The sequence below is a fragment of the Macrotis lagotis genome, chromosome 1 (genome assembly GCF_037893015.1).
Source record: "Macrotis lagotis isolate mMagLag1 chromosome 1, bilby.v1.9.chrom.fasta, whole genome shotgun sequence".
Lineage (NCBI taxonomy): Eukaryota > Metazoa > Chordata > Mammalia > Peramelemorphia > Peramelidae > Macrotis > Macrotis lagotis.
In genome coordinates this window covers 599982806-600003788 of record NC_133658.1, presented here as the reverse complement: position 1 = coordinate 600003788, position 20983 = coordinate 599982806, and the positions used below count along the sequence as shown (strand labels likewise).

Here is a 20983-nt window from a genome sequence, read left to right as displayed (position 1 = left end):
TGCCCTAAAACTTAAAGTTTTTAATGTTTACTCATTTACTATCTACACTCTCTGAGACTGTGAAAAAATGAGTGACTGGTCATCAGTAGTGGTTTTATATCTCTAGGTTCTGGCTTAGAAACTATGCATCCCTGAAAGAAAGAACAATACTTAACAATTGGCTAAGAAAAAAAAAACTTTACCCCAATGGTTCTTGAACCCCTAGGGGTTCGATACTAACAATTCTTTAATGGTGACTTAATCAGCAAAATGATTGCCCAGTTATATAACAAATGTATTTTTCCTCACTGACAAAACATAAATGAATGTTTGAAGCATTACTGCGTTGGGTTTTTTGTTTTTCTTAAACAGTGATTCAAAACCATCATGATCCTTAGCACAATGATTTTGGTGTTTATGCAGTGATTACATTAAACTGACTGCTTCTAAGAATAATGTGTTCTTGCAGTTTCTAACCTATCAACAAATTTGTTTTCAAACCACCACAAGGGTTTGACATTTGAGCACCAACTGATTTCCAACAGAGACACAAATGCATGCACATAACCATATTTATGTTCTGTATACTGCACCAGAGTATCTCCCTCATTCTCCTGTTACCCTGAAATAGTACTTCATCAGCTAAATAACTATGTGATCAAGATAAAACAAACATTTGTGTCCTTACAAAGCAAATGTCATGCTAGTTAAAAATCATATTGACAGGACATGTGCACCTACAAGTCACCTTGAAGCCAATCATGGACCATCACAATCTAATGGGAGAGACAACTACAAATATATACAAAGTATACTATATAAATAGGATAAAAGGTTACCTATGAAATGTGGGATTTTAGTTGGGAATTAAAGCTGGAGAAGGAAATGGCAAACCACTCCAGTATGTTTACCAAGAAAACTCCAATTGGGGTCAAGAAGAGTCAGGGGAAATCTAATATGCCTTTCACTGAAATATTAAGGATACTTTCTTATTTAAATTTATACTTCTCTTATGTTACTATTCTTTAATCTGGCAAATTTTCAAACAAAATGGTTAGCAATACTGATCAGCTGTTTAGTAGTGTTTTTATGAGAGTGTAGCTAGTGTGCCTATGGTAGAAAAAGAAGGAATGTCTGAATGCTATAAGTCTCTCTTGATTTTTTAAAATTTTTTTAAATGAAAAAAACAATGTTGATTCACTTATTTTTTTGAAAAAAAAACACAAGAAGATAGAAAAGCAACTAAATCTTCTGTCATAAAATTGCTGAAAGTTCATATTATTGCAGAAAAATTAGTTCTTCCATGATTTTGTTTAGGGGTTAGAGATGATAACCATTTCTAACAATACATTATCACATGTGTCCAGTGATGATGAATTCCAAAAAATGAGGTTTATGCTTTATAATTATATGAGACAGCTGATATAACTTATCCATTTTATTTGTATGATATCTTAATGATGGTAAATGAGGGAGAATGTGCTATTCTGTCATCAATTAATAGAACATACAATTGGGCAAGACATTTTTAATCTGATTAATACTCTGAAAAAGAAATTGGTCAGTGCAAAAGGGCTCAAAAATCAGTGAGTGGGAAATCTGGGGATGTTGCTGCATGTAAGAAAAAATTAATGAGTATATAGCATAAACATATTATGGAATATACCAACATGTTTGGGCATCAAAGAGAATGGCACAACCCAAGAGCATGTTACATTATATTGTCAAAATAATTTTATAAAACCAAATTCCCATTAACTCTTAAGTATTTACTATTTTATGCAGAGATATGGTCAGGAAGGATGTTATACTTCTAATACACATAAATGTTAAGGAACTTTCCCATGAGTTATTACTCATTTATTTGTACTCAGAAAAGAGTTGTCTTCTTTACTGACTGTCCTTAAAGCTGAAGAAGGAAATGGCAAACCACTCCAGTATGTTTGCCAAGAAAACTCCAATTGGGGTGAAGAAGAGTCAGGGTAAACCTAATATGCCTTTCACTGAAATATTAAGGATATTTTCTTATTTAAATTTATCCTCTTATGTTACTATTCTTTTATCTGGCAAATTCTCAAACAAAATGGTTAGCAATACTGATCAGCTGTTTAGTAGTGTTTTTATGAGAGTGTAGCTAGTGTGCCCATGATAGAAAAGAAGGAATGTATTGGAATGCATTGGAGAAATATCACATGTCCACAAAGATTATCATATTTAACAGATATCTTTTAAAAATTAATCAACTCAATACACCAATACAGGTGCAAATACAATATTCAATATTTAAGACAAAGTAAAAAGTATGATTGAGAAACTTACATTTTGAACCACACACTTTCAAATAGTACCAAATGATTTTTAATATTACATTATTTCTTATCAGAAAACAATCTTTTGATCAGGTTGTCAAGAGACAATGGTGATCATCTGATATTTTTAGAAGTGACTTTTTTGATGAACAGTGTCTTGGAGCATCCATGAAATTAAAATTAAATTGAATTTAAAACCCATTTGATATGTCATATATTTCTACTGAATTGACAAAAATGAAAAAAAAATTAAGTAATTTATGAAAAGATTTTGAATTATAAATGTTAAAAAATTACAACCTCAGACATTATTGACTAAAATTTTGAAATTGAATTTCCATCTCTCAGCAAGCATTTATAAAATTTTCCTTCATTTTCTATCATGTATTTATGTTAACATTTTTACTTTGCTGATTTAAATAAAAAGAAAGAAATTAAACTCAATACAGAATCAAATTTAAGACTTAAAATTTTACAAAATTTTGACTATATTTTAAATAAGTGACATGGAATTGAAAAAATAATGCAAAGTTTTCTTCAATTAAAATCTAAAAATTAAGTTTATATTAAGTTTATATTTTATTAAACAACTTCCAAGTTTACTTATTTTAATTAAAATGTTTTAGGCAAAAAATACATGAAATCATTCAATCAACATTAAGTACCTACTATAATTTAGGCACTGTGAAACACAAAAAGGTAAAGAAGGAGTTTACAATCTAATGGGAGGGGCAACTACAACAAATACATACAAAGTGCTCTATATATGTAGGTTAAAAGGTTAATTATGAAAGGTGGGATTTTAATTTGGGACTTAAAAGAAAGCCAGAGAAGGAAATGGCAAACCACTCTGGTATATTTTCCAAGAAAACTTCAAATGGGGTCATGAAGAGTCAGACATGACTGAAAAAATGACTCAACAACAAAAAGAAAGTCAGAGAGGTCAGTAGTCGAAGTGTAGTGTTTATGGAATTAGGACAACCAGAGGAAACTACCTGGAGCTAAGAGATGAAGCATCTTGTGAATAAAATAGTCAACAGGCTAATATACTGGACAGAAGAGTACCTTTGGGGGAATAATATATAGGAAGACTGGAAAGGTTGGAGAGGGCTAAGTTATAGAGAGTTTTGAACAGAACATTTTATATTTATATTCGATCCTGGAGGCAACAGAAAGTCACCAGAACTTACTGAATGGGAGAGGCAAGGAGAGTGTGAAAAAGAGAGTATTAGTTTGTGTGTGAGACATGATCTACACACTTTAGGAAAATCACTTAATAGTGACCAAATAAAGACTGGATTGGAGTGGGGGAAGAAACTTGAGGCAGGAAGATCCACTAGTAAGCCACTACAATAAGGGAGGCAAGGACTCAGAGCAAAGAGTAAGACTTTTTTTTTAGGAAATGGCCAATGTGGAAATGTTTTGATTGACTATATGTTTCTAACAGCGGTTTTGTTTTTCATTCTCAACTTGGGGGGAGGGGTGTGGGCTGAGAAGGTGAGAAGGCAAACTTCTGCTCATTGAAAAACAGTATTTAACACCAGTGTTGTCTATAATATATATGTTGCAAATATACTAAGTATTACTACAGGAATTCTCAAACATAATCCAAATAACTCAATGTCTTTTTTCTTTTTACTAATCATTTTTAACTTTGTAAAATGAAATAGGAAATATTTTTAAGTGCACATTGTTCTTTCAAGTAATGGAAAGAATAAAAAGTAGTTTATTTAAAAGACTGAGAGAAAAGAGAATGTTTCTGAAGTTACCTAGAAAGACTTTCCTTATATGCTCATTAAAGCCAGCTGAGGTATTAAAAAAATAATTGAATGCCTCTCAGAAAAAGGATGGAGGCAGATTATATAGTGGCAAAATCACTGGGTTAGGAGTTGGAATCTACATTCAAATCAGCTGACCTCCCAGGATCAGAGAGGTCAATTTCACTGTCTGCTATCTTTAACAGACTTTTTCTAGATTAGCAAACTCTAGCCAGAAGTCAAGACCTTCTCCTCAATCTGTTTTTTCTATGTCCTGAAAGTTAAGAATGGCAATTATATTTTTAAGTCCAACAAACCTACTTACAAATATAAAAACCATTGTCAGTACGGAGTCTCTAAGTATAGCATGATGATGATGACGGAATTAGGCATTTTAGCCTGAGTAAGAGGAGATTTGAGAGAGATATGATCACTGTCTTCAACTATAAGGGCTGCCCTTAGAAGAGAGATTAAATTTTTCTGTTTAGCACCAGAAAGCAGAACCAGGAATAATCAATAGAAACTGCAAAGAGAAAAATTTAGGTTTGGTAACATGAAAAATTTCCTAATGATTAAAGCTGTCCAAAAATGAAACTGGGGCTGCTTTCAAAGATGGTAGGATTTCTGCTCCTTGGAAGTCAGACTTCAAATAGGCATTAGAAAAATCACTTACTGGGTTTCCTGCAATACAAGAAAATCATCTGTTGGGTCTTTCATAGGAAGGGTTCCTTCTGTGTTTGAATTGATCCAAATTAATATTTCTTTTTGGGAAGTCCCTTTTTTACTTTTTCCAAGAAAATAATGTTTTTCTGAATCCCCAATCCCATGAAAAATTAGTTGGGAAATCAAGAAAAAGTGTTATGATTCTCCTATAAGAACTAAAGTTAGCAATCAACAAAGATATGTTAGTAGTTTGAAGGAGTACCCTGACATCAAGTCAAAATCAAAAGCAGAAAACAGTAGCCTGCAGAGTTGAAGGCTGAGGTCAGTATTTCCAGGAACCAAGACAGGAACACATAGGAGAGAAGTGGTCACAATCTAATCAGAAGTCTTGCTTGTAACTGTTGCCACATAATAAGTGTGTTCATGGTCTGCTGCTGCTAACACTGAATCATTCTTACATATAAAATAAATATTATTAAGTGTATGTACACAGTATACTTTATACAAATCCTGTGAGTGGTATGCGAAGAAATAAGTTTTGGAAACAAAATTAAATTGGTCATTTCAAAATGTAGTGCTATTAATGTGTACAATCTGTAGTACTATTAACCTTAATAGGAGATCTGAATTATTATGTTATTTAAATACCACTTAATAATGTTCAGTGGAATTTTCTAGTCTTTGAATATTCACTATCAGCTGTCACAGTTCTTTATAAATACTAACTATAATATTTCTAATTTATTAAAATAAAATTTTAAGATGGCTATAATCATGAATAAAATAAAAATATTTCAAATATTTGACAAAAAGGAAACTAGCTTATTGCCAAATAGGTTTTTAAACCATTTTCACAATGCGTTATTTCATGATGACAAACTATGTACTTATTATATTTTTAAAAGAGAATGTTTGAAATTTCTAGCACAACTATCAGAAAAAGATTGTTTTTTAATTACACAAACAATATTATTTTAAAATGCATAAATAATTGTTTTGAAAAATATAAAATAACTTATGATTTCAAGAATTTCCAAGAATCCCAATTTCCCAAAGATTACTATCTATCAACAATTTGGAAACACTAGTTAAGGAGGCCACTGAGGTCCCTTTCAAATCTCAAATTATGTGATTCTGTGTGACTTCTGACAACACTTAATCTCTCTGGATCTCAGTTTCCTCAGATTTCCATTTTATCAAACATTTAAAAAGTAAGAAATTAAATTACTCCAAACCAACTAAAAAGCCTATGCCTTTTTAGAGCAACCAAGTGGAAGAATAGAGTGCTACACCTGGAATCAGGAAAACATTCAGCATTAGATCTTTACTAGTTGTGTAATCCTGGTCAAGTCACCAATTCCATCTGTCTCAGTTTTCTCAACTGTAAAATGGGAATAATAATATCACTTACCTCTCAAGATAAAAAGAGATGATATTTATTAAGGGTTTTGTGCATAATCTACTCTACGGTCTACTATTTTTAATAAATACTTATTTCCTTCCTTTACCACAGGCTTATCTGTAAAGTAACTTAAATGTATAGACTAAAAATAGTATCAACTAAATGCAAACCAAATAAAACACTCAGAAAAGTTGTTTGCATAATGTTTGTAAAGTGCAGCCTCAATGTGTTTATTGGTCCTACAACTCTTAAAGTACAACTCCCTGGAATAAAAAAGGAATGGCAGAATGACATGTTTCATCATAGAGCGCAGGCATAGGATATACATAGGATCCAAAATCAAACAATTTTTGGACCCTCTATAAACATTAATATAATTGTTGACACTCAATGTGAGATAAGTTCTGATGAGTAACAAATGGAAACACAGCTAGACAAAAGAAATCATATTGATCTTGACATTCTTGTCATAAAAGAAAACAAGACAAAGCAAAGTTGCTGCGAAATGGAAAGATGCCTCTCAGGTTTTCTCTTGAGAAGCAAATAAAAGAGCAGGCAGGGGTGGTTTTATAATGTTCCCAAAGACAACAAGAAATATTTCATGGACACTTGCAAATCTCATTCTGTAGCAATCATGAGCACAAGTGAAAATGACCACCTTGAAGATATTTACAACTTATCCACCTACATCAGTTTCCAAGAATAAGGGAGTGAAACTTTATGTAATGATGAAACTAAAATAATAAACTGATGAAAAATTTTTAAATGTTAAGTATTTCTTTCTATTTTTTCTTTTAAAATTAACTGACTTTTTATCATCTTGATTTCCAAATAAAACTTCCCTTCCTCAAACCAAAAAAATCATACTTTATAACAAAGATTAAAAAGAAAAAAGTTATGCTTTAAAACTAACCACATATAAAAATTTCTATAACAAATCATGCTCAGTATCAGTGACGATAGAATCACCTTATTTGGACTCTAATACAACAATCCTTCTGTGCTTCAATGAGTTAACAGAAGTAACACCAAAGAAAACAAATATGAAGGTGACTGCTGGAAGTTAAACAATTTGAAGTATCAAAAAGTGGGGCATACCAAATATTCTGGAAAAGAGTAATAGGTTCTACTATTATTCCCTAAAAAAAGGAAACAGAGAAAATGCTATTAATTACTGATTTATATATCAAATATAGCTACTATTCATATTTTTAACATCTGTATAAAATTTACATGAGAATAAACTAAACATATATCAAAGATGAAAAAGATTAAAGTATGAAAAGGGAACATGCAAGTTTTTGCAAATGATATCCTAGTCAACCACAGCTGTTAGTTACAAATTGACAAGTGGAAAGATAGGAAAATCCCTTTTTTTTTTGCTTATTGTATACTAACTATAGTAATTGATTCAAAATCTTTAAAGACTCTCTTTCAAAAAGGTATCTTCCCGGACAGCTAGATGGAGGATAGAGCACCGGCCCTGAAGTCAGGAGTACCTGGGTTTCAAATCTGGTCTCAGACACTTAATAATTACCTAGCTGTGTGGCCTTGGGCAAGCCACTTAACCTCATTTGCCTTTCAAAAAAAAAACCCTAAAAAAATAACAATCCTATTCTTAATTACTCTATTGTAAAAAATCGATATCTTTATTTTCCAGTATTTATAAAGTTCATTCATTCCCTTCTTTACTTAAATTAGTACCTTAGAGCACTACAAACATGTTATACTATATATATAACAGCCTTCTAGTTGTTTATCTTGCTCCCACTATTATACAGTTCCCAGAATGAGTTTCTTCAAATATAATTTCCAGTGTCATTTATTCCAAAAATTACAAAAGTTCCCAATATCATATAGTATTAAATCCTGTAATTCCAGGATTTAGTATTATCTACAAAAACTTCTCCAACTTTCCCATTCATTATTCCTTCTTTAAGAGTCAAGTCAATCTGCTTTCCTTATACTTTATGGATCATATTTGCCCCAAAAGTTACTTATGCCATTCCTGCTACTTGGAAAAGTGATCTCTCTTTGCTCCAATGCCTGTCCACTACACTCATCAAGTTAAATCAAAATTGTGGTCACTTTATAAATTATATAGTTCACCTAGTCATTTTATTCATGAGGAAACTATGCCCCAAACAGATTAGGTCCCTTGCCCAGGATCACACAGCTAATGTCAGTTTCCTGATTCCTGGTCCTGTTTTATTTCTATCACAAAAATTCCTCCAAGATATGTTCTCCAATTAATCTCACTCCCACTCTAAACACAACTTTGATTAAGCATTCTTTCAGTACTTATATGTTTTCATTTAATTACATCGCCATTACTGAGATGTTGCTTTGTGCTGGCTCAATGGTTACCTCTTTTATGTTTTATCACTGAACTAAATTATAAACTCTTCTTTTTGGTTTCTTCCAATAGTATTTGGTAACAATGCTCTCAATACAGTGGTCACTCAATAAATTATTAGCTAATCTAAAAGTCAAATATGATTCAACATATAGTTTATCCATAAGACTATTTACATTTCATCAATAAAAACTAAATAACATGTTAACAAAAATAGCTATGTTCCAGTAATCTCAAAATAAATAACTCTATAGGAATCTCTGGTAAAACAGAATGAGTCAATTTATACCATACTTCTCTGAATTTAAAACTGTATTAGAGGACTAAAGTAATAGGATCCTCAAATAATCCAACTTGACAAAATAAGAACTCTATTCTAATTTTAAAACAATCTAAAAAAATGCATTTTCTCCTCAGACATTTCCCTAATTGCAGGTTTCTTTATAAAAATTGTTACTGTTGTAGAAATAATTCATGTCAACAAAATATAATCTAAATACTCTTAATCACATTAAACAATGGATGACAGTTCTAGAACTTTATTTCCAAAGTTATTTATATTTCATCCAAAATCATCATTTTTAGAGCAAAAAGAATATTTTTCTATTTCTAAATATTCACCAATACCCAAATTTTCATAATATTGCTCTCTTGCTTTCCTTTCTTTTTATCTTCATTTTCTTTTTTGGATTGTCTCCTTGCATTGCCCTCTAACCATGGTGTCATCTAAGGTTCTATCATATAGCTGCTTCTTTTCTCCTCCTACATTCTCACCCTTATTGATTTCAGCATCTCTAATGGTTTTAGTTCAAGTTTATATGAAGATGATTCTTAGATGTATACATAGAACCTTAGTTAATCTTCTGAGTTACAAGACTAAGGACATTGTCCCTAAGTCTCCAAGGCATCTCAAACTCAACATTATCTTCCCCTTTACTGAACTGCTTGGGTTTTCTCCAGGCATCACCATCTTAGTCACCCAGGCTCACATTCTCAGTGTAATCTTGGAACTCCCTCTCTCTTACCTCATATATTCACTCAGTTGTCAAATTTGTTGCTTCTTATTTTACAACACTGCTAGCATCTGACTTTTTTCTATACTCAAGGGGTCATAACCCTAGTTTAGGACCTCCACATCTATAGCTTAGCCCATTACAATAGGCTCCTACATGGTTAGACTGCCATAAGACTTTCAATCCTCCAACACTGCTATTAAGGTTGTTAAAAATGACTTTCCTAAAATGAAGGAATGATCACATCTTCTATTCATGAAAATCCAAGGAAGAAAAAAATAAAAAAATATATCATATTTGTATTTGTATCCCCAATGCCTAGCATATAAATGCTTCTTGATTGATGAATTTCAAACATCCTAATTCTGTTAAATGTACAATCATCTTTCAATCCATCATGGCTTCCAAATCTCAGTCATTCTTAACTCTTCTTACTCCCTTGAACTCCCAAAATCCATTTTGCTTTCATGACATCTCTCACATATATCTTAGTCTATTCAGCTGTATGCCAGTTAATATTTATTAACCATCTACTATATACCATATGCTAGGTATACAAAGAAAAGCAAAAGTCCCTGCCCTTGAAGGGGCCACAATCTAATGGAGGAAGAAAATATGCAAACAACTATGTACAAGCAAGCTATATATAAAATAGGAAATAATTAATAGAGGGAAGGCACTAGAATTAAGAGGGACTGGGAAAAACTTCCAGGAGAATATAGGATTTCAGTTGGAACTTGAAGGAAGCTTAGGTAAGTCAGTAGGATAAAGGACATTCCAGGGCAGGGCAGGGGGGAAGGCAGCAGTCAGAGATAATGTCTTTGACAAGAGATGGAATGTCTGGTGGTAGAAAAGCCAAAAGACCAATGTTCTGGATCAAAGAATACATAAGTGATAGTGGCCTGTATTCTTTAATCACATATCACCTGGATTACTCCAACAGCTTCCTATATATAAACAATCTGCTTCTATTATCTCCTCTCATGTCTAAACAATTACCAAAAAACAAACAAACAAACAAACAAACAAAACCTTTCTGAAACACAAGAGTCCTGCCACATCATCACTCTGGTGGTAAAGAACTTTCAGTGTATTCCTCGTGCCCCAAGATAAAAGACAAACTCCTCAGTTTAATATTTAAATCTATCCATCTATTCATAATCTGTTTCCTACCTAGCTAACATTCCAAACATTTTGTATATAACATCTATTAAAATATTTTTTCTATTCCTTAAAACTTAGCATCCCATGCCTTTTCTGATTCCCTTTCTTCAAATTATCAGGCATACAGTCTTAGAAGATGGCTGCTAGAAAGGAGGCAGGTAGTTCAGCTCCTCCACACCTACTCCAGCAAAAATCTAAAAATCATTATCAAATCAAATAATAATCAAGAAATCCAATAAGCAACCATAGTAAATGCAGCTTATTATTTCCACCCCCCCCTCCCCAGAATTGCACAAAAGTCAGCCAGAAGCCTATGAGCAATAATTGGAAGGAGGTTCCCAGAAAAACCAGTTCCCTGCTTAGGTCAACAAAGCAAGCAACCTTCCCAGAGTGAGCCTGCAGGGCTGTGTTCAGAGGCTCTAAGGGCAGTGGACTTCCACAGAAAACCCCCGGATGGTTGGAAACCTACTGTGGGTACCTCGGAAGTGTCCTGGAATACATTGTTGGCAAAATGAGTTTTCCCAAACTCTTAGGCTCCAAGGTATCTAGCACTCTGTCTTAAAAAGTCAAGAGGGCCCTGAAGATATAGTACTCTGATCCTCAAAAATCTAAGGGACCCAAATACTGGAAGTGAACGTCAACAAAGGGCACACAGAATCAGATCGAGTAGACCCCCCCATCCAAAAAAGGAAGGAAAGTTAATAAGCATTTATATAGTGCTCCCTTTATGCCAGGAACTATTTTAAGCATCTTTTATAAATATTATTTCAATTGATCATCACAACAATCCTATAAGGTGACATATTATTTCTATTTTACAGTTAAAGACACTGAGGCACACATGTTAATTGACTTGACTGTGATCATACATCTATTAAATATCTAAGGTCAAATATGAACTCAGGTTTCCCTAACTCTAGGATCAACATTCTATGAACTATGCTACAAGAGCAGGAGGTAGAAGATTAGTCCTGGTACAAATATGTGGTTCAGGAACTGAGACAAGAGAAAAAAACAAAAGAAATCATCAACCACTTTAACATAAAATCATTTTTAACATAAAATCTAAAATCAGAGGACCTGGATTCTAATTCCACTTCTGCCACTTACAAAGTCTGTCTAACCTTGGACAAAGCACTTAGGCTCTCTAGGGCTAAAATGAGGAGGAGACTTGCCTAAAAAACTGCTCTGGTTCTAAATGCTCTGATCCAACAGGAGTTTAAATATGTCTTTTATACCTTTTGTTTCCTCTACAAAGCCTTTCAGTACAATATGAGCCCTTATTAATACTGAGTGACTTAACAAGAACTTCTAATAACTTTAGTCTGACATATAATTATTGAATTTATATATATTTTTATTTTCTCTTATAAATATCCCTGCTTAGAGTCAAGATGTCTCGAGTTTAATAAATGAAAAAGGGCGTAGCTATTTGAATCAGACACTAAGACAGAGGCTATTTGCTGAAGATGAGAAGGTAATTGGGGATTAGATATTGAATGTATCCCTTTGAAATCAAGCATACTCAAGAGGTTCAGTAGTCTCCATGCCTATAGATAAATGTAGAATTTTGGAAAAAATTAAAAGCAAAAGATTGGAGGTCAAAGGTCAAGCTCCCCTAGACTTGTTCTGAGAGACTGTGGAAATTGATAGTATAATCAAAAGCCATACGGCTCAGGGATGACTTTTTTTCCACAGTCACTGATCCCTTAACTCTAAGATATGGAATAATATGGATGCCATGGTCACAATATCCAATTAGCAAGAAATTTCCCAAGGCATTTGGCAACCTGGTATATGCCAAGTTATTTGGAAGTAAGGAAAAAGGATGTATGACATTATTATATCATTTATATTCTATAACAAAATGTCTTTGATTACTTTAGAATAGTTCATAGACTCCTGGAATTGAAAGGAAATAATAATATATGGTGGGGAGGGTTGTGAATGATTCAATTCTTTTAGAAATTAATTTGGAGTTATATTAAAAAGTCAATCAACTATACATCCAGTTTCACCCCAAAATGCCATACTAGTCAAATATTTCAAGGAAGTCAAAAGATAGAGCAAAAGGATTTTATCCATATACACAGTATTGGTATATTTTAGACTACTTCTTATAGTAAGAAAGAACTAAAAGGAAAGTAGGGGCCCATTAACTGTGGAATGGCTGAAGTGTGGTACATGAATGTAATGGATACTTATTAGATAGCAAGAAATGACAAAGAACTGAGAAAATCAAGAAGACTTATATGAACTGCTGGAAGTAAGCCAAGAGAACAATTTTACAATAATTTAAAGGAAGATAACACTGAGACTTTGGAACTTTAATGAATGCAGCATTCAATCACAACTTTAGAAGGACAATTAGTACACAGATATTCAAGTAGTGGACAACAGATAAAAATCAGATTTTCAGACATCTCTAAAGTATTTATTTGTTTTGCTTAAATGCACTTGTTTAAAAAGAGGGCTTTCTAGGAAAGAAGAAAGTAACTGGAAAGTGTAAATGACATGAACCCCTCCCACCATTTTTAAAAAAGAGTTGGAAAGTGGAGCAGTTGGAAAGGTGATAACAACACCAACCCTGGAGTCAGGAGGACCTGAGTTCAAATCTAACCTCACATTTAACGATTATCTAGCTGTGTGACCTCGGGCAAGACACTTAACCCCACTGCCTTGTAAAATCCAAACGAAATTAAGAGTTGGAAAGGTTCATAAACTCCAAACTCCTACCACCAAATAGGTGTTCTCTCCTTAACAAATGGTTTTTGAGTCTTTGCTTTTGAGCACATTAGACTTAGCTCTTCTCTTTAAGTTCTATCTGTAATTCCTCATAATAGCTCTTTAAACATTAGAAGAAAACTAGCCTGTCCTCCCTTTGTTTCTCTTTCTCAGGCTCCTTTGATAGTTTTTCACGTAACATGGTTTCAAATTTCCTTAAATCCTATTATCTCACCTCAAAATAAATTATAATTTATCAATGTCCCTCTTAAATGTGTTATCTAGAATTGAATAAAATTCTCCTAATAAGGTCTAACAAATACTAAATAATGTGGAATCAATAAATCCCGTGTTCTATTAATGTATTGAACTTCTTTTGTTTTCCATATGCCAATCTAAACCTTTAGTACTCTGTGTTGTGTATACCAAGCATTTGCTAATTTTTTTTTAAAAATTGTAATTATGATGAAACCCATCTCAACTTCTATGGACCAACTAGTGAAATTCTCCACTTCCAACAGGTTGTTAGCAAAACTCTCAATAGCTCATTAGATCAGTTAATAAAGGCAACTATGTGGTATCTGAATAGAAAACCAAATTTGGAGTCAGGAAGAAATGAGTTTAAATTCTGTTTTAGACACTTAATGTGTGACCCTGGCAAGATACATAATCTCTCTTTGTACCAGTTTTCTCATCTGTAGAATGCAAAAATAATTCAAGTGTATACACCTCAAAAGGATACTATGAAGTTCAAACTTGATAAGGTATGCAAAGAACTTTATAAACTTTAAAGCAGTATATAAATAATAGATCATTAATCAATCAGTTAATCAGTCAACAAATCTTTAGTAACTGCTGACTATATGTGCAAAGTATTAGGGATAAAAAGAAAGCCCCAAACAAGGAGCTTGGATTTTAATGGAGAGATAACATGTGAATAACTAAGTAAGAGCAAGAAATAAACAAAGTATATGGGAGATGATCTTAGAGAGATCCAGGAAAAGTACTGTATAATGTAAGAAAAGCTGAGTCATGAAGGAAGCTAGGGAAACCAAGAGAAATTAAGGGGCAGAGCACTCTGTTTAATAAGATGGGGACTGCACAAAAGCATGGAGTCAAAGATGAAGGGGCTACAAAATAACACAATGAAGATGGATTTTAAAGTGCTGGAAGGAGAGTAAAAAAAGGCCCAGTACAAGAAGATTGTAAAAGCAGGAAAAGACTAGGTTATGAAGAAATTTAAAAGCCAAACAGCAATTTATAGTTCATTCAGCCAGGAACTAATGTGGCTAAACTTAGACTTTAGAAAAATCACTTAGGCAGCTGAATGGAGGCTGGATTAGGTTGAGGGAGATAGGTCAGACAAATATTGCAATAGTGGTGAGGGAAAAGAAGAGGATACATTCAAGCAACGTTACAAAGGGAGAATTTGAAAAGACATTGGAGGGGCGGCTAGGTGGCGTAGTGGATAAAGCACTGGCCTTGGAGTCAGGAGTACCTGGGTTCAAATCCGGTCTCAGACACTTAGTAATTACCTAGCTGTGTGGCCTTGGGCAAGCCACTTAACCCCATCTGCCTTGCCAAAAACCTAAAAAAAAAAAAAAGACATTGGATATGGATGTAAATGAAAATGAGTCAATAAGGATGCATATGTTGCAAACCTTGGTGACTGTTAGGATATTGGTACCCATGACAGGAACAGAAAAACTGTTAAGAGAAGGAATTGTGGGAAAGATTAGTTCTATTTTGAACATACTGAGTTTGAGATACCTATTAGACATCCAATTCAAGATGTCCAAGAAGCAGCTGGTGGTACATGATGGTAGCAGATGGCAGACAGTAAAGCTGATTATAAAGTTCTCGGAATCATTACAATTGAAAGTTGATGAGGCTGTATAAGTAACAATATAAGGAGGACAAACAAAAGGACCCAGGAACAGAGTCCTGGAGGACACCCAAAATGAGTGATCTACCATGGATGAAAAACAGAAAAGGAGATTGAAAAGAAGCAGTTGGAAGAAGGAATAGAACCAAAAGAAAATAGTATCATGAAAATCTAGAGAAGACAGAGTTTGCAGGAGAAAGTGATCAATAGCATTACAGGCTGCAAAGATGTCAAGGATGAGGACCTAAAAAAAAAGACATTAGCTTTGGAAATTAAGAAACCATTAATAACCACATTTTTCTGAAGAAATGGGGATGTAATAATGGGGTACACTTAGAGGGGCTGATTTTTGGCAATAAGAAATGACCACCTCTTTAACCAAGATAGGAGTGAAGAAAGATAAGGGGGATGGGGGGGGGGGGGTCTGAATGATATGAGATGAGGAGAGGCAAAGGAAGAACTCTTAGCCAGTAGCCTGTATTTTATTTTATTTTTTTTTAGTGAGGTATCAGATAAGGTCCTTAGTTAAAAAGGGTAGCAGACAGCCTCAGACACTTAATAATTACCTAGCTGTGTGGCCTTGGGCAAGCCACTTAACCCCATTGCCTTGCAAAAAAACTTAAAAAAAAAGATAAGAGAAAGGTGAAACCAAAAGATTTGGAACAGTTGCTATGAAAAGTGAGCTATTGAAGTCATTAAAGGAAGAATAGGGTGGGATGTTTGACTGGGGAAAGCCCAGTTGAGATCAAATGACATAAATTTATACTGTGATCAATCATTTTGTGATTTCTTCCAGTTCTCTTTAATATTACAAAAATAAAAAGAAAGGAGTTAGATGTTGGAAGTAATTATAAAAAAAGATACTCAAGTAATACTAAAACACAATCATTGTAGAAACAGAAGTCAAATAAAAAGTCACAAAATATTTCAAGTTCTAATAATGAATTTTTGAGTCACAAATAATACAAGAAAATAATGTACCCCTATAGCATTTATGATATCCCAGAATCATTAATCAAGAAGACCATTACAAGTTAACCTCTTTTTATGCATTATGTGTAACAGCCTGTGTAAAATAATTACTGCATATTGAATCATATTTTTCCATTGATTTATATAAATGAATTTGAAAATTATTTTCACAAAAAAATTTTAGGCTCTAATACATAACAGAAATGACAAAAAGAATCTTAGATTTAGAGTTAGAAGTGCCCTCAGAAGTCAGAAAAGAATGACTAAAGATTCTTAATATCCACATGTGCATTTGACAACAGACTATATACATTTAGTTCTCACATATCTACTATATAAAACATTAAAAGAAAAATGAACACACCATTTATCTAAAAGGGCATATACATAAAATACTAGTCACTGCAATTTAATTAGAAAATTCACTGACTCCATGGGAATTTGAATATTCCACAACAAAGTATTTTAAAGCCTTCATTGTGGTTCTAAGTCCCATGGAGGGTAATCTAGTAAAAACTAACATTTACATAAAGTTATTTGCAAAGCATTCTGTGTGTTATCTCATGTAAGCCTTAGAAGAATCTGGGCAAGTTTGATATTCCTGATACCCATCCTTCCCATTCTACAGGGATTCCTATTCTATAGAAGAAATTAGTATAAAGAGAAAAGACACTTAAAACATAACTTTAATTTAAAAAAAACGAAATATACAAGAGTTTCTTTCTTGCCACTCACATACAAACCCAGATATGCCCTAGTAGTAAAAAAAAACCATCCCTTTTATTTGATCATGTCATACCTTTAAAAGTATGAGCTTACATCTCTTTTTTTCCCCTCACTGTCAAAGCTCTAGGGAAAAACTATACTTACTGGCAATAATAATAATAATAGCTAGCATTTAGTGCTTGAAAAACATTACTTCAATTGATCACTATAACATTCCTGTAAAGCAATTATTATTATTTAACCCCATTTTACAGATGAGGAAACTGAAGCAAATAGTGGTTAACTGATTTGCCCAAGGTCACACAGAGCTAGACTAAAGTGTCAGGAGTATTTAAACTGAGCTCTTCCTTATTTCAGGTACAGCTCTTTCTTCTGTGCCACTAGCTGCCTCATATTCCACTCTTTTAAACCACCTGAAAACTAGTTTCTGATTTCATCACTCTATTAAAAACTTGCTTTTTCCAAGGTTATAGCTAGGTGACACAGTAGACTTTGGAGTCAGGAGGACAGGAGTTCAAATCTAGCCTCAGACACTTGACATTAGCTGTGTGACCTTCAGCAAGTCACTTAATCCCAATTGCCTCACATTTATCACTCAAGACTGAGGTCTTAAAGATCTTATCATCTCTTATGTATTCACAGTTTATCTCTGTGAAATTAGTATGAGATCTATGAATCTATCCCTATTCTCTCCTGGGCTCCAATCCTCTTATCATAAAACAAACACAAAAAATAGGTATCTCAAACTCATGAAGTCCAAAATAGAATTCATCTTTCTTCTAAAACCAAACCTTTTCTGAACTTACCATTTCTGATCAGGGCACACATCATCATCCTTCCAGGTGACCAGTTTCCCAACATCAGAGTTCATCCTCAAATCTTCCCTCCCCATATCTAATCCCTTGCCATGATGCATGATTTTATTTTCAATCTCTGGTATCCATCCAGTTTTCTCTACTCAGATGGTCATCACCATAATTCAGGTAACTTATCAACACCAGCCAACTGCCTCCATAATCCACTCTTTCCACTCCGTCCTCCATTCTCTTCATAATTGCCAAATTGATAAAGCACAGGTCGGACCATGTCATTCCCCTGCTCAAGAAGTTTCAATGTTTCTAGACTAAAATACAAAGTTTTTATTTGCCATTTAAGATCCTTCACACTCTGCCTCCAATGGTTCTTTCCAGAATGACTTCACTTTAACTCTATATCATATTCCCAGAAACTAGCCTACTTACTAATTTCCAAGACAGTATTTCACCTCCCACCTCAGTATCTTTGCATAAGCTATCTTCCCAAGCTTAGAAAGCCTTCCCTCTTCAACTCCCCCTTTTTTTAAAATCCCTGACTTCTTTCAAAGAACAACTCAGGTATCCTGTAGTTAAATAATTGACAGAGATCTGCTCTAGGGAATTAATTTTATTTTTTGGAGACAAAGGGGTTGAGTATTTTGCTCCAGAGTCACACAGAGGTTGGATTTGAACCCAGGTCCTCCTGACTTTTTTATTTTAGTTTTATTTTAGATAAAAAGTTCTGATTTCAGTAACAACTGCTCCAAGCATTCAATTTAAGAAAAAACTAATACCTAGCAAAGCTTTCTATCTTATCTATCTCTGGTTATTCCCTGTCTTTATAATAAGAGGCAAAATTCAGTTTTCAGGAAACATTTATAGATAACAAAACATATTATATTGTAGTATTTGTGTACTGGTTTCCTGGCCAGAGGTTGGTGAAAAAGTTTTGTCTTTTCTTAGGAATTCCCTCAGACTAAGGTCCTTCTCTCCGGAATGCCCATGGAGTCAAAGACTCTCCCAGAAATCTCACTTCTTAAACACAGCTTAGTCCTCCCTTTACTCCATGCTTGTTCCAACCTCTCAAACCCAAGGCTCAGTACCTCTTTTTTTCTTCCTACTCTGAAATAGTTTCTCTCTTTATTCATATAAATTGTTCAGTATAAGCTGAGGTCTCTCACATAGTAGCTCTGAATGATTAAAGATGATGTACTGGTCCTATTCACTGGTTCTGATTATGTAATTCAACCAAAAAATATTCTCATCTAAACAGACAACAGAGCCAAATGGGGTGGTTTCAACACCATCCTTATATTTACTTCAAGAACACATACATTTATATTACTAATCATTATAGGGTATAGTTTCCCATTAGAAGACATCTCTTATTTTATAATTATATCTTTAAAAAAATAAGATTTGTTTTACTGAAAACTCTTAATAGGATTTGAGTACTTATTAGACACTAAGTAGGCACAAAAAAGTGTAAACCTTTCCCCTGCTCGTTCTAGATAGGGAAGATCTATACACAAGCATTAAACAGTTTAAAAATTAAGTAACAGTAGAAGTTAAAAAGTAATATATGATTAAATGCTATGAGCAACATGCAATATATGTCCTAAAGGAGTTCAAAAGACAGCCAAGATCAAATGATACATTTCATAGTAAATATTTAACATCATCTTAGACAATTTAAAAGAGTTAGTTGGCTTTTTTTTTGGTAAATTCAACTCATTCACAACTATCTTGCTTTATTTGTATTCTTAAAAAATTGTAGTATTCCCCAATCTGATATTTTATGTATGAAGAGAACTTGCTTTATCAATCTTTTATGTAAAGCAAATGATGACAATTGTGACTTAATTGAACTTTGTATGACTTTAGATTATATATATATATATATATATATATATTAGGTTTGCATAAAGCAAGGCATGCCTGTATCTAACTTATAATAGTTATCTCCTTTTGAAAAATAACGTAAATATGAAGATAATAGTAAATAAATACAAAAACGTTTTCTTTAAAGTTTATAAAGTTTCCCCCCAAAAACTAAGTTAGATCTATTTAGAAGATTCTTATTTCAGGACAAAAGTTCCACATAGATCATAACTATATAATCATTCCACCAATGTCTACATGATTCAACCAAATGAATTCACATTTTTGCAAATAAATCAATCTGTGAATTTGTTTTAGACATGAAAAACTAATTTCCCAAATACTCGATAACTGTTTTTCTTGAGCATGTGGAAAGAAATTTGAGTACACCAAATTTGTTTTAAGAGTTTTTAAAAAAACTACTCTGTTAAGTAAGGTCCCTTATTTTAATAACTTTCTGGAAAAAGTAATGAAATGGATTCTTTGGGTAAGTATACACAGAATACATTCATCCTTCATTGCAGAGGAATGAAAATTCAATTACACAAAACTGATAGGAGATAACTTTCTAGGATTTCCTAAATTAAGTTATCAAATAATTCAGAAACATTGCATGAGACAAGGAAAGCATAAAACTTGCAAATCAGTTTAGTGTGTGGCCGCTGCCACATATCTAACAACAAATTTATCAAGTTAAGGAATCTCAAGTAGAACACTCAATTTTCTAAGTCTCTAGGATGCCTCAAAAGCCCATTTCTGAACGAATACAAGAGCATTTTTATCTCCTCATAGTATAAAAGAGCAAAAAGGCATTTCCCCCCAAGCCCCAACAACAAAAAGGCAATTAAAAAAAAGATCTTTAAAAATTATGAAAAGCAAAAAAGCGACAAAGAAAATTTTCTTGGCTAAGCTGAGAAACTCATGGAAAAAACTTGTCTAGGAGCACACAGTAACTGTATCTAGTACCCAGCCCAAAGAGGGAAGGAACTATTTAGCTCACACCTTCTTCAACACAGGCATTCCTTGCAAAAACTGACTATAGCTGCAAGATGCCTGTTTCCTTAAGAATGCAAAGAAAATAAATTTTAAATTGGAGGGTCCTAAAGAAACGTGATACTTTTTAGACAAGCACTTCGGGGGCTGCGAAATGCTTCTAACTCTCCCAATTTTCTAAAACCTTTGCAGATCCCCGATTTCCACGAGTCCCCCGCCCCAGACACTCTCCCAAGAGGTGGGCCCTCCATACAAAATGCCTAAGCCCAGGAGCGCGTCCCGCGCGTCCAACGCGTCGGGGAAGCGGGGCCCGGCCCGGGCCAGTGACAGCCCGGGAGCGGGCCAGGCCCCCGCCTGCAGGCGGC

The 20983-nt window shown here is 33.6% G+C and overlaps 1 protein-coding gene across 1 annotated transcript in view; it reads right to left on the bottom strand.

The window, feature by feature from the left end:
* The window catches only part of MAP3K2 (mitogen-activated protein kinase kinase kinase 2), a 109741-nt gene that overhangs the window by 88294 nt on the left and 464 nt on the right, over positions 1-20983 (bottom strand). The window lies entirely within an intron of this gene.